This window comes from Ascaphus truei, chromosome 3, assembly GCF_040206685.1.
Source record: "Ascaphus truei isolate aAscTru1 chromosome 3, aAscTru1.hap1, whole genome shotgun sequence".
Classification (NCBI taxonomy): domain Eukaryota; kingdom Metazoa; phylum Chordata; class Amphibia; order Anura; family Ascaphidae; genus Ascaphus; species Ascaphus truei.
In genome coordinates this window covers 22,209,023-22,224,648 of record NC_134485.1, presented here as the reverse complement: position 1 = coordinate 22,224,648, position 15,626 = coordinate 22,209,023, and positions in this window count along the sequence as shown.

Sequence of the window (15,626 nt, the reverse complement as noted above, 5' to 3'; positions counted from 1 at the left end):
TTATCTAGCATACATCAAGGGGAGGGGTCCTCAGTGGAATTGATATGCTGTCAAAAGCCATGTGCTGGTGTAAAACCAATTCTACTTGTTGGATACATTTGCATAATGTAACTCTCCTTGCCCGGCTCTAAAGGAGTTTCCATTCAGTTGGATATATACAGTGGCTGTACTCAATCTCTCTGCCTATACCTTTTCAGGGTGCGGGTCTGTGCAGGCTGGCGTAGATATGCATATAGAATAATGATTGGCGCCAGGAACTGTTATAGTACAAGCAAAAGCTTTTTTTCACAGCAGTTGATAATGCTCGCCATATAAAAACAGACTTTACTTCAGACATTAACTGGTAGCAAATAATAAGGTTACTCTGTGCTTCTTCCCATGGTAACTCTTACTCCTACGCTATGGAGGTACTTATGCTTGTTTCCTTAGTAATAGTTAGATTGGCAATATCCTGCATAGTGTCAATAGTGCCCCATTCCAAGTGGGCATATGCAGGGAATAGACACTATCCTCGGGGATCAGTATTCTATCACTCTGTATCCTGCCTACCTTATCCATGCATATTGGATCAGTAGTGTACATGACCTTCCTCTGTGGCTGATCCGATTATGCTCTGGGGCGACTACTCTGAGAACTCCTATTAAACAATGTTCACTCCCCTTCCCAAATGAGAACAATCTTGGGCCATTACTACAGTATAGGCGCTAACTAAATAGGGCATGTTCATTAAAAGGAAAACAATAAATGGTGACAGGACATCCTTAATACATGTAACTATAACACAAACCTATTTACAGGACTCATGTGAGCCTTCAGTATGAACTCTGAGGAACCCGTTTGTAGAACATCAGGCAGATCTATATATACTCTTCTATTTCCCCATAGTGACATTACAGAAGCAAACCATACAGTTATCTCCTGAGTGGCACTCTGCTGGGTATCAGCTAAATGACTTCTCACATTGGACTTTTGGGAGGATCTCTTTCTGCATAGTCATCCTCCATCACATACACCTTTCCTCCCACCTTATTACTTCCTCTCACTGCCACCTGCAAGACTTCTACTGTGCTGTCCTCTCTCTGGAATTCCCTACCACGCACCATAAAGCTCTCCCCAGCTATCAGATGTTTTAAAACTCCTCGAAAATTCACCTTTTCAATTAAGCCTGCTCACCTTACCCCTAACCTTCAACTTCCCTCCCTCTCCAACCCAGTTAGGATCAGCGGGACAAATCTCCACCCTGTGTAACTCCACCACTATAAATGAAGGTAACTATACCTCATATACACAGTAGTTATTTCTCATATACAAAAACAAGGAAGAGAATGGTCACTTCCAAGAGCGTCCACATATTTGGAGATAAAATTATAGACCATGCTAGGAAATTATTTGGACCAATAGCATTCCAGTCCTTTCCTGCATACTATAGAAGGTTGCTATCTGGCAGTGAAATATGGACAAAGTACTGTAAATGCTCTAGCCATGGCAATTATCATAGGCTGAGAAGTGCAAACAAAACATGAAATAATATTTGACTGCAAGGATATAGTCATTCATAGAGATGTTTTTAGTGTTTCTACCTGGAAACTGGCAATGGAACCCAGGACATTTCTGAACATCCAGAGTTGGTAGCACAGAGTAAGTCGAAAAAATTATCTTTTGCCAAAAAAGCTGTTTTTTTCTAAGACACCAAGGAAAATTATCCTGTTGTAAACTCTGCACAACTCTTCTTGTATTTACATCACATATGTATCTCTTTGTCCTGCATAAACTCGTGCTAATGTAACCCCCATGTGTCTGCAAGCATCACAGGAGACTGCCCCCTAGCAGGTTCCTCTCAATAGGACATGTGACTGTGGTAAGCCAGTAGGAAGGCTGGTGAAGGAGGAGGGACCGAGAGAGAGAGGTAGTTAAGAGGGGACAGCCATGACAGAGTGAGTCAGTTCCTGTAGGACTCTGGAGGAGTTTGGGGAGCTGTTTGGAGAGGCTGCACAGCTGTACCAGTTCATGCAGCAGAGCCCAGCAGATTAAGACCTGACTACCTAGAGTAAAGCAGACAAAGAGACCACTGCATAAGGGAGCCCAGTGGAGCAGGACTGCGCAGCAGGTTGTGAGTGGGTGAGCTACACCTCAGAGGATATCTCCTGCTGCCAGCAGCTATACTGGTACCGAAGTTCCTTTTGTGAAGCCCAGGCCTGCAACATACATACTATCTAATGAGCTCCAATGGGTGTTCCGGCACCCCTAACATATAGGCCAGTACCCCCAGGACTGGGAGGCCTGACAGTGATAGACTCTACAATTCACTTGCGCAGTGATCCGATGGTTACTGTACCTTTCATATGTGTAATAGTGTATACGGCGATCCTGCAGTTAAGGGTCACAGTGTCAGGTTATATAAAACGTGCACGTTCATATATATAAAGCCCGTTATAATTCATTACGGCCCCACGTGTATTGCAGATTGTAATATATATATCCACAGGACTCAGGCCCCCACATCAGCGACAGACCCTATAGTCTGAGGGAAAGAGGGGTTACACTAAAAAAAACATAGGGCCTCATGCAGTAAGCGCCGATAAGGCTTTTATCGGCATTTTCCCGCCAAAATTGCATTTGAGATTCAGTAAGCGCCGATAAGTGATCAAAATCGGCAGTTTTTGTTGCCGAAAAAAATGTATCGGCATGCGGCTGCCGATAAACCACTTATCGGGACTTTTCGCCACATTTTGAATTCGGCTGTATTCAAAAAGCCCCGATCAGCTTTTCGGTGCTTATCGGCACTCAGAAATGGAGATTTCATCGGCAATTGGTCCCGACAACTAAAGTTGGCAAGTTGGAGGGGAGAACGATCGGCAAGGTTGCCGGAACGGCACTTAGAAAAAAAACCTCATCTCTACATCAATGGAGTCAATGGAGTGGGCACTTATAACATTATAGTAGTCTTTACGTTCTATTGCTCATAATACAAATGTGCTTGTAATTACAGTGTCGAGGTCATTCACTTCATCGTGTCAGCCCTAACGTTTATTATTTGCAGAACATTGTACTTTTATATGTTATGATGATTTGCGTGTCACATTACTCTTCATGTTATGATGTGTCAATGGAAAATCCTATACTCAACTCTTAAAGGAGCAGCTCACATCATATCCAACATGTAACTTAAGTGTGCTTAAATGTATTATATGATGTAACACATTTCACACATGTAACACAACCAGCGTATAGTCATGTTGCTATACTTTAGAGAATGCTTTGAATGTGTAACGCGTGATCAAACGTAAATGCAGTTTTTTTTTTCATGTTTACATGTAATTTGTGACCTCCCTCTTTTTATGACGGCCGGAATTGGACACTCAATAACATTGCATGTTTACATTGTACACGAAGCAGTACAATCACTTCATGCTAACTTATACACACATGTAGAATAGTTACTCATTTGTACACAATTGAAACTGAATCAATAGCAACTATCCTGATGCCATTAAATGATGCATATTATTTATTTATAAAATATTTTACCAGGAAGTAATACATTGAGAGTTACCTCTCATTTTCAAGTATGTCCTGGGCACAGAGTAAAACAAATAGTACATGGTTACAAGTACAGTTACATAAATGAACAGGGTATACATTATATACAAGACATTGCGTGCACAGTTAAAGAAAATATATATTATGAGCGTATGAAACAGTTACAGACCAGGTTAAAATGTGAGACAGCCTTAGATTTGAAAGAACTTAAACTGGTGGTGGATGTGAGAGTCTCTGGTAGGTTTTTTCCAGTTTTGGGGTGCACGGAAGGAGAAGGAGGAACGTCCGGATACTTTGTTGAGCCTTGGGACCATGAATAGTCTTTTGGAGTCTGATCACAGGTGATAAGTGCTGCAGGTGGTAGGGGTGAGGAGCTTGTTCAGGTAGCTGGGTAGCTTGCCCATGAAAAATTTAAAGGCAAGACAGGAAAGGTGAACTTTGCGCCTAGACGCTAGTGTTGACCAATCTAGTTCTTTGAGCATTTCGCAGTGATGTGTGTTGTAGTTGCATTGGAGAACAAAACGACAAATTGAATTGTAGAGGGTGTCAAGTTTGCTAAGGTGGGTTTGAGGAGCCGAGCCATATACTATGTCTCCATAGTCAATAATTGGCATTAGCATCTGCTGTGCGATGCGCTTTCTGACCAGGAGACTTAGGGAGGATTTGTTCCTGTAAAGTACCCCTAGTTTGGCACAGGTCTTGGTTGTCAGGATATCAATGTGCATCCCGAATGTTAAGTGGGAGTCAAACCATAAGCCCAGGTATTTAAAACTAGTGACAGGTGTTAGGGTGGTGTTAGCATTGGTTCTAATCAGGAGCTCAGTCACTGGAAGCTTTACAAATTTAGTCTTGGTCCCAAATACCATTGTTACAGTCTTGTCAGTGTTTAAAAACAGTTTGTTTTGGGAAATCCAGTTTTCGAGTCTCAAAAAGTCAGACTGAGGTATGTGTTGAAGGTCAGAGAGGCTATGACTGTGTGCATATAGGATTGTGTCATCTGCATACATGTGTATTGAGGCTTCCTTACAAGCTGTGGGAAGATCATTAATGAACACTGAGAAGAGTAGGGGCCCCAGAACAGAGCCTTGCGGGACACCACAGGTGATATCCAGGGGGTTGGAGTTAGAGTCTGAGATGGACACATGTTGGGATCTTCCTGATAGGTAGGACTGAAACCAGTTTAAAGCATGTTTCCTTATTCCAGAGCTCTGGAGTTTGTTGAGCAGGATAGCATGATCGACTGTGTCAAAAGCCTTTGCAAAATCTAGGAATACTGCACCAATGAGTTGTCCCCGTTCCATTCCACACTGGATTTCATTGCAAACTTTTAGCAGGGTAGTTACGGTGGAGTGTTTGGGGCGAAATCCAGATTGGATTTGGCTAGGGAAATTTGTCTTGGTGTAGAAATCGCTTAATTGGGAGTGGACACATTTTTCCATGACTTTGGATAGAATTGGGAGAAGTGAGATTGGCCTGTAGTTTGAGACAGTGTTTTTGTCCCCACTTTTGAAGATTGGGACAACTCTGGCAGTTTTCCAGGTCTTAGGGATATGGCCTGCAGACAGGATAGAGTTGACTATGGACGCAATTGGTTTGGCAATGGCTGGGGCACCAAGTCGTAGGAACCTAGATTGTAGTAAGTCGGGTCCACATTGGCTGCTTAGTTTTAGTTTGAGGAGCGCTTGTATTATCTCCTCTTCAGATACTGGGCCAAATTGAAAATTGTGGGCAGTGTTGGGAGGGGGTGGGATTGTAGGGATACTCCCAGGATGAGATTCATGTTTGGGGTTTGTGCTGCGTTTCGCTAATAAGTTAGTGGCACACCCCACAAAGTAATCATTGAATGCATTTGCGATGTCAGTGGGGTTTGTCAGAGTAATATCCCCCTTAGTGATATTACTTGGTTGTTGATGGTTAGGAGGCTGGAATATATGGTTAATAACCTTCCAGAAGTTAGCTGGGTTTGATGTATTCTGGTGGAGATTGTCAGAGTAATATTGTGCTTTTGCATGCCTTGTTTGCCTTGTGTACATGTTCCGCATGCATCTGTAGTGATTGAGATCCTTGGTAGTGCCAGTTACTTTGTAGCTTTTCCACAAGGCATCCCTGAACTGGTAGAGTGCTATAAGGTCAGGTGTAACCCATGGAAGGTGGGCCCCCCGTACCCTTATTTTGCGTAGTGGAGCATGGGTATCGCAGAGTTTTAAGAACTCGGATTGGAAATAGTTGAGCGCAGAATCAGGGTCGGAAATTAAATCGATTCTGTGCCATGGGCAGTTGGTAAGGTCATCCAGAAACTGTTGTGGGTTAAAGTTTTTAAATGTTCTAGTGAGGAGAACTTTAGGGCTTGAATGGGGCGGTTTAATTTTCCTTACACAGTACATTATTGCATGGTCACTGAAAATATCAGGAAGGATGCCAGAGGATTGGATTCTGCTGGGGTTTGAGGAGAGAATCCAGTCTAGCAAGGAATGGTTATGCGATTTCAGGTTTATCCGTGTGGGTTGGGAAATGAGTTGCGATAGGTTAAGTGACTTGAGTTGTGCATATGCACAGTAGAATTACTTCATGTGAACATGTGACAATAACATGCCAAATTAGACATGTAGCAACAAAGTTTTTCAACGTCAATGTAATGGTTGTATACTAATTAGATGACTGAGTGTTGCGTTCATAAGTGGTACATGCATTACACATTCCACAAATACTTCCCAATAAATGCTTGTACAAAGTTTCACGTTACATCAATCCCAGATATCATGATTGCCTGCTGAACACACATAAATAATACTTGTGATTGCAAATGGATACACGTTGCAAGTTAACTACTTGGATATGTTAATGTAACACCTTGCACTTTAGCAAGACACCTGACATCATCACACAGGTATTTAAAGGAGGACAATTACCTGCGCATTCACCGCTACAGACCTGAAAATGATGCGAATGTTTATGAGACGGAGGAACATTCTATTGCACGAGAGGCTTGCTGATGGAGAGGATGTCACAGGCCAAGGAAGGGACAGAGGCAGGAACAGTGACAGGGACAGGCACGCGGACAGGAGAGGGTGAGGTCGCGGGAGAGTGAGAGGAGAAGAGAGAGGAGAGAAGTTGTGCCTCGTGCTCGTTTGTACAGGGAGAGAACCCTGTTAGATGGGATGAGTGAGGATGAGATTGTAAGTCGCTATCGTTTGAGTTCAGCAGCAATCTTAGCTCTTTATGAAGAGATACGGGGATATTTAGAATTTGTGACAGCCAGAGGTCGTGCAGTCCCTGGGCTTGTTAAAATGCTGTGCTCATTACATTATCTTGTTCAGCGTCATTCCAGACAACTGTGGGCATAGTGGGCGGGGTCTCGCAATCTACATTCTTTACCCAGTTTCTATGTGCACTCAATAGACGCGCTAGGAATTATATTCATTTTCCTACAGAGCACACAGAGTGGCTGGAAGTCAGGAATGGCTTTTATACCATAGCCGGGATACCATGTGTGATGGGTGCAATCGATTGCACCCATGTTGCTTTGATCCCGCCTAGTCAGAGTGAGCATGCTTACCGCAACCGTAAGCACTACCATTCCCTGAATGTACAGGTGGTATGCGATGCCACGATGAAGATTATGCATGTGGTAGCCAAATTCCCTGGTTCCAGTCACGATTCCTCTATCCTGAGAAACTCATCAGTCTTCCATGCTTTCGAACAAGGCTATTTTGGATCTGGTTGGCTGGTGGGTGAGTACATATGATGATGTGTAAAAATGAACTATTGTTTTTATAATAAATGTTGTATTTAACACTAATTGTTTCATATGTGTGCACCATGGATTATAGGTGACTCAGGATACGGAATTAGGCCGTGGCTGTTGACCCCGGTGCAAAACCCTCAAAGTGAAGCAGAGGAGAGGTACAATGTTGCCCATATATCAACGCGATCCGGCATAGAGAGTTCATTTGGGCTTCTCAAAACAAGATTTAGGTGTCTCGATAGAACTGGTGGGGCACTTCAATATAAGCCTGATAAAGTGTATGATATTATAATTGCATGTTGCATTTTACACAACGTGGCACTCAGAAATAATGTTCGAACTGACATACGTCAGGGTTTGGAGGAGGAGCATCCCGTCAATTTACCAGCTGACACAGAGCAAACAGCCAGTGGTGTTGAGACACGTCAGAATGTCATTAACACATTTTTTTCATGTAAGCAAATACTGTACATATATGTTCATGGTACTACATAGATGTATTCATTCTTTGTTATGATAAATACATTTGTCCAAATACCATTCACTTAGGAAACAGATGAATATGGTTCGCACACCTTTCTCTTCTCTGCTGTGTGGACAAATGCATGTGGCATCGGTATGTCATTCATCCACAGGTTGTATTATACTTCTTTTCAATAACAGTTGTTGTGTGTACAGTACGTGATGAAAAATTGTGTACTAAAGTTATACTTTATGTACATGCTCTTTTTGGTTATGCATACACAATAAACCTACTATGTCCATAGACATTAGTTAGTGCAGTATAGTGAAAGGAAATATGTATCTATAGGCGCCTAATAACAATAAAAAGGATATAAAAACCAAGCCTGTTGGACGATCAGGAAATGGCTCCAACTGATGTGGATGTGCTTAAAAAAAAAAGGAAAAGCACAATACATAGCGTAATACTGTATGGTATAAGAACAAACAACATACAAGACAAACCACATAAATTACAAGTAACAATCAGCTGAGAGATCAAAAAGGGTGAAAAATTATAATTAAAAACATTTAATAAAACATATCATAAAACATGGAACATAAGAAAAATAAAAAAAGATTAGGACAATGAAGTTATGTCAGGTCGACACACTGCAACAATGGTAGAGATAGTTGAAATGCCCACTCACCAGATAGATGATACAGGCAAGCGGTGGATAAATTTGAGAGTATCCCCTCTCTAGAGTTAAAACTGCCACTGCTCCGGGACTTCTCCAAACGTGGGGGGTGCGCTCGCCAGCCGGCGTGTGGGCAGAAAGCCTCACTCAGCACTCCAGGGAGATCGTGCAGCTACTTCCGGATCAGTTACGGCAGATTCGTCTGGCACTTCAATGTGTAATTCAGCTTGCAAACGCTGATTCGCCACCAATGTCGTGGAGGGGGATAGATACCGACCATATGAAACAGTTATGTCTCCTTTGCCGCCCTATGCGTTTCGAAAGTGGCTGCTTTCTTCTTCAGGGGTTAACCTTCATGGTGCACCGGTATGTCATTCAACAGGTTGTATTATACTTCTTACCAATAAAAGGTGTTGTGTGTACGTGAAGAAATAATGTGTACTAAATCTATATTTTATGTACATGCTCTTTTTGGTTATGCATAAACAATAAACCTACTATGTCCATAGTCAATAGCTAGTGCAATATGGTTACATACAATGTTATTTGTGCAGTGTGACATGTGAGTCACAATGATGTGTACACCAGTGTGTATTTCATATCATATGTAACGAATTATACATGGTGTTTCATATGTAAAACAAAATGGTACATTTTGTGTGTTGATAACCTTCATGAACATGTCATGACAATGATTTATATTCATTCATGTTTTCTTTTTCTAGGTATATCACTTCAATGACTGCTCATGGTATGTATTTCAATTCACATCTGTTATAAGATGTGACAACCTCAATACAGGTATAGTTACAGGATGTATAAACAGAACGTATCGAAAAATAAGTGACTATTGAAACATGTCGTTTCTGTATAGTGTAGGTGCGTTTAGCTACACTTGGTGGTTAATGTGCAGTGTATGTTAAAATCATTAGGGACATTACATAACAAGTAATGTATCAAGCGCTAAAAATTTCATTCATTTAATATAGGGGTAGGGGGAGATAAGGTGGTAAACCCTGCTCAACTATTGATTATGTGAGGACAACATCCACTGATGCTTATGATTGATCTTAACACTCAATGCATGTTTGCCTGAAAACACAGCAATGTTTTCTCCATCATTTACATTGCAATGTATGTGATTAGTCGTTGTATCACTGCATCTTCATGTTGATTACTACATTGTCACCTGTGTATGTATAAGTCAAAGATGTATGTTGATTTGACGTACATGTAACATGTGTCAAAATGTTAACACCATTCCAAATTATAGCTCTTTGTATTCTCAACATTTCCTAATTCTTTCGACAATATGACAATGTAGTTAATATAATTTTAATTTCATTCACGTTAGTTATTCATAATGATCATGATCCTTTACAACTAATGTCAACATATGAACGTAAATGACGTGGACATTTGCATACGCACACATTTCAGCAACAGTTTTTGTGTTTGTAGCAGTTTTTGTGTGATGCATGATTTTCAACGTCAAATAATATGAACAAACATACTAATGTTGATTGTATCATTGGACTCACTTCGCTATGTATGTGTTTAACGTTTACTAAAAACACTAATCTATAGTTAGTCGTGAGAAACAAATTTACACACAAATGTTAACCTTTTCATGATCTTTAACTAACATTCAGAAGCTCATGCATCTTAGGTTAGCACTACAACTTAGGTGAAAAATAACATTTAACACCACTAAACACTTTCTATAACCTCCCTATTGTTATTGTCTACGTTCAGATAGAATGTATACGAGTTGTTATGTAGCATTTACATTCTTTGTCAAGTCACACGTCAGATTATACAATATAGTAGACAAATTTGTTTATCATATATCACAGAGCAAGACATATAATGTTAGTAGAAAAGAACCAAAAAAATGAAATTTCTACATTTAGTGCTTAGCAACATCATTATGTTAATTAAGTGCATAGTAAATATTGGCATAACATGATAACATTATGTATTTCTTGTTAATCTGCGCACCAAGCATTGAAAGCATTGTTACATATGTATTATAATAGTTGTTCGGTCATCGTCACAATCATGTAATATAACGATTGGCTCATCTGAATTCATACATTGTTCCCATGTATTCATCCGCGACATCTGTAAAATACAGCAAACACATGATGTTCAAAGATGGCACATTTATATATGTCTCAGCATGACAACGCGTAACACATCTCTATATGATTGTGGATATTCACGCATAAGTAACGTATATGTTGAAAGTGCAAGGTTAAAACCACACATACTGAACTGTCATAATTATAATTGCGTTGCTGGCATTACTACGGATATGATTTTTCCGATGCCTGTATATATAATAATTTGCACGCACAACGTGTGTTGCGCGCGCACTTCAAGATTGTGTGGACTAAGTCTTAGCGCATGCGCTAAACGATGTGTACACTGTGCGTTCTATACATGTCCCTCCATGGTGCTGCTACCAGTAAGCATTTCATGGGTGGAAGTTATGATATGGAAGTTAAACTAATTCACTTTTACACACGTACATATCTAAACATTTTAAACGGACGTGTGTCCACGGAAACAACGGACGATCAGCCAATGATCGAACAAAATACGTGTGACGTCATGTTAAGGCACCGTGAAATGCACGCAAACACTCCTCCCACTGAATGAACATTGGCCTCCAGCGCTGTGCACGCACCGCCCCCCCGACGCGCGCGCATGACACACTGCACTGACCGTAACAATAAGTAACGGGCACAGCCAATACGGTTTAAGGTGCGCATGTCGGTTGGGGGTGGGGCTTGCATCCGTAAACCTTTTTAAGGACGCCTTGGGACATGACAACGGTCCCACGTCATATGTGGGCGACACTTTGTTTTTCTATGTTGCATACTAAACTATGAGGTGTGTGTGTGTGTTACAGTTAGTGTAACATAAGTGTGTAATGAAAAAAGTCCCAAATGAATATGTGATAAAGTGATAGTTCCAATTTTACAACCTTGAGTGGCCGGTGAGAAACGAACCCAGTTCACAGTTCATAGGGGCAACAAGCAGTTCTTCTCATGGGATGGACTTGATCCTGCATTTGTGAAATATCAAGCAGAGAGAACAAACATTGCGCAGTATATTTGAACAAACAATGGTTATTTCAAAAGCTGAGTTATCTGAAATGCCTACTTACTAGAAGTGGCTAGATCACATGCAGGGGAGAGAAACTGTTCTTTGTGCCTTCTTGATCCTGGAAGCCTCGGTTATAGCACGAACCCCTCGTGGTATCCGGTGTCTCCGTGGATCCTGAAAAGCTGTCTCTTCGAATCCTGTCTTTAAGGAATCCTGCACCTTTTTCTTCGTTAAGGAACAGAAAAAGGACAGAGGATTGCGCAGCACAGTAAAAACTTTTAATGACGCCTTCCTAAAAACATAGATAAAAAATACTCACAAGAGAAGGTGAGTATGCATACAATACAGAAGTGCTTGGCCCAGCACACACAAACACAGCCGCCTCAGTCACTGAGAGTCCGTTCAGGTACCGCGTGTACCTCGCGTGTATCCGGCGCACACACATATGTACCAGACCAACAGGTTCAAAGGTAAATGAACCTAGAGGTCTGTTATGTTTAGCAGAACAGCTATTTCAAGATCACAAAGTATGTGTCTTGTACTCAGAACCATGACAAATAGGAAAGTAGTCAGAGTGTTGTGCTTCCTTTAGAAGGCTCCGAAACACTCTAACGATATAGCCAGCGCACTAGGTGGTGACGCTTAGCCTGCCCAAAACTGTATTGGTATAACTACCACTGTTAGTATAATTATATAGCAGTGGGACATTCTAAAATAGTTATTCCTAGCATACACTGTTAGTTTGAATTAGGCATACAGTTACCTCCTCCGTTTTTTAATTTATTTTAATCACTTTGGTTCACGTTAGCTTTTTGCTGCAATAAATATATTTTAATCATTTATTAATAAATAGTAATTTTTAACATAGGTATAGGTGTTCTGTTGTGCGGCTATTAGGGAGCTTTCTTTCTTTTCTTTGCTTAAGGTTACAATATAACCTCACAGTTACACGCCTATGTGTTCTCCAACTATAAATGTGTTACAATTATGGGCAGAAATTCTTTGTCTAAGATACTCTTTTCACAGTAAACGAAACTTTTATTTCGCCTTAGTCAATCAACATGTGCAAATCAAGTTTAGGATTTTAATTTCAATAACAATGTGTGTGAAATCTTCTACAGTGGTAGAATGAACAGATTTCTGCTTACACTTGGCTATAATGACCCACACACACACATCTGTTGGTCTGTTTTTCTCTCTCTCTGTTTCTCTATGTTTCTCTATGTGTTTGTCTCTCTCTTTCTCTCTCTGGTTGTCTCTCTCTCTCTTTGACTGTCTCTGTTACTGTCTCTTGATATATACATAGATATGAATATAGAAAAATATATATATATATAATTAAATAGATATAGAATTAAATGTGTGTGTGTGTGTGTGTGTGTGTGTGTGTGTGTGTGTGTGTGTGTGTGTGTGTGTGTGTGTGTGTGTGTGTGTGTGTGTGTGTGTGTGTATATGTGTATATATATATATATATCTCTATATATATCTCTCTATATATATATATCTATATATATCTATCTATATATATCTATCTACAGTATATTATGTATATATGTATGTATATATATATATATGTTTATGTATGGAAAAAAGAACAAAAAAGAAACAGGCGCACACCTAGTGCATTACATCAATAAAAATGTATTGAATGAACATAAAATCTGACAAATGGCCACTCACAAGGATACAGCAAATAAAAGCGTTTATGAGATAGGCTCTCATGTGCCTTGCAGCTCAATCACCAGCATCCGTCCGCAGTCAGTGGCGTCGTCACGTGGATCACCTTCGTGAACCGGAACCGGAAGAGGGATCTTTCACCTTTAGTGCTCCATACCATTCGTCCCTCCGGGAAACAGGCACCTCAGATATAATATGTATAAGGTAGCAGGCGGGGAGAGCAGCACACGGGAGCCAAAAGTTCTCAGTCAGTCTGCATCAATGTTTGTGGGCAAATGGCGGCCGGATTCTAGCCACGCCCTACGCGTTTCGTCATCAAATGGCGACTTCTTCAAAGTCAGAAGTCGCCATTTGATGACGAAACGCGTAGGGCGTGGCTAGAATCCGGCCGCCATTTGCCCACAAACATTGATGCAGATTGACTGAGAACTTTTGGCTCCCGTGTGCTGCTCTCCCGGCCTGCTACCTTATACATATTATATCTGAGGTGCCTGTTTCCCGGAGGGACGAATGGTATGGAGCACTAAAGGTGAAAGATCCCTCTTCCGGTTCCGGTTCACGAAGGTGATCCACGTGACGACGCCACTGACTGCGGACGGATGCTGGTGATTGAGCTGCAAGGCACATGAGAGCCTATCTCATAAACGCTTTTATTTGCTGTATCCTTGTGAGTGGCCATTTGTCAGATTTTATGTTCATTCAATACATTTTTATTGTGGTAATGCACTAGGTGTGCGCCTGTTTCTTTTTTGTTCTTTTTTCCAGATATCACTAGGGACTGGTGATCCCTTTGGAACGGGCTGCAAGAAACCAAAAACATTTCCACTGGAACAGGACTTTATGTATTGAAGGTTTTTTATTATATATCTTTTGACAATTTTTTCTATACAATTTTTTATTAATAAATACATTTTTTAGATTTTTTACATTTTTTCCTTTAGGGTTTTGTCAGGAGATTGTATTGCTATTTGTATTTTTATAAAGTTTTATCATAGTGTATTAGCCCTATCTAGCTGCCCCTTCAAGCCTATCCAATCAGCTATTGTCTCTCCTACTAATATCTATAATTAACTGGTTATTTAGCGGCGCTACTTCATATTGTTTTTTTGTTATATGTTTATGTATGTATATGTTTATATATATATGTATATATATATATGTATGTGTATATATATATATATATATATATATATATATATAGTGTACATTGAAGGCCTTCTATGCAAACAGGCATTGTTGTAATTATCTTCACAGTTCATTACAGTATGTAACATTACTGGGTGAGTATGTTTGAGGGCCTATTTGAGTCAGCTGTAGCAGTTAACAGCAAACAAGGCCTCTTTTGAGCCATGAAGGCCTGTACTGTTAAGTCTGATAATATATATATTTTATAGAGTGGTAAACTGAAGCCATTGATGTGTGTAAGTATGCCTTGTTGTAATCATAATGAAAGTTTAATACAGGTGAGTGAATTATGGGCTGAATCATACTGATCCCATAATGTAATCAATTGTCCTAACATGTATATCTCATTAACACAAGGCCTGTTTGCTGACAACATTGGCAGAGTCAAATATATATATATATATATATATTACATATACACACACACACACACAGTGTGTGTGTGTGTGTGTGTGTGTGTGTGTGTGTGTGTGTGTGTGTGTGTGTGTGTGTGTGTGTGTGTGTGTGTGTGTGTGTGTGTGTGTGTGTGTGTGTGTGTGTGTGTGTGTGTGTGTGTGTGTGTGTGTGTGTGTGTGTGTGTGTGTGTGTGTGTGTGTGTGTGTGTGTGCATATATCCATACAGACTACACATATATTAATACACTAAGAGATCTGTTATTCTAACCACAACTCATACATGATGACATGCCAACATTATGAAGTATGAAAGAAGATTAAGTTAAGTAATGTGTTACAGACTTCATACACCAGAAAACAAAAATTAAACATGTATGCTGTTATATAGATAGTTATTTAAAGTTGCCTGAAAATAATATTACCATGCAATGACTATCTACATTAACAAACAAACCCACATACATAAAATGTTGAACTAAAGCTAAGTGAATGTCAGCATCTATAAACATGGCAACTGTGTAATGTTCTACCATTAATCAACTGATGATTAATACATAATCATATGTTATAAAAGATGCCTTAATTCAGACAGTGAACATATATAAACCTTCATGTGTAAAAGGACAAATTAGAATTTTTTGAAGCATCTGTACATGATCATACATACAGTGTGCATGAAATATTATGCAGTAAACACCACCAGGACAACAGCACATTTAGTGAATGTGATTATTTAATTTTGTTTATCCTTTTGAGAGCGAGTCACAGGCCTGGTTGTTGGCTGTTGTGTTTTCCTTTTCCTTTTACCAACAACTTTGGCCTTAACTGTA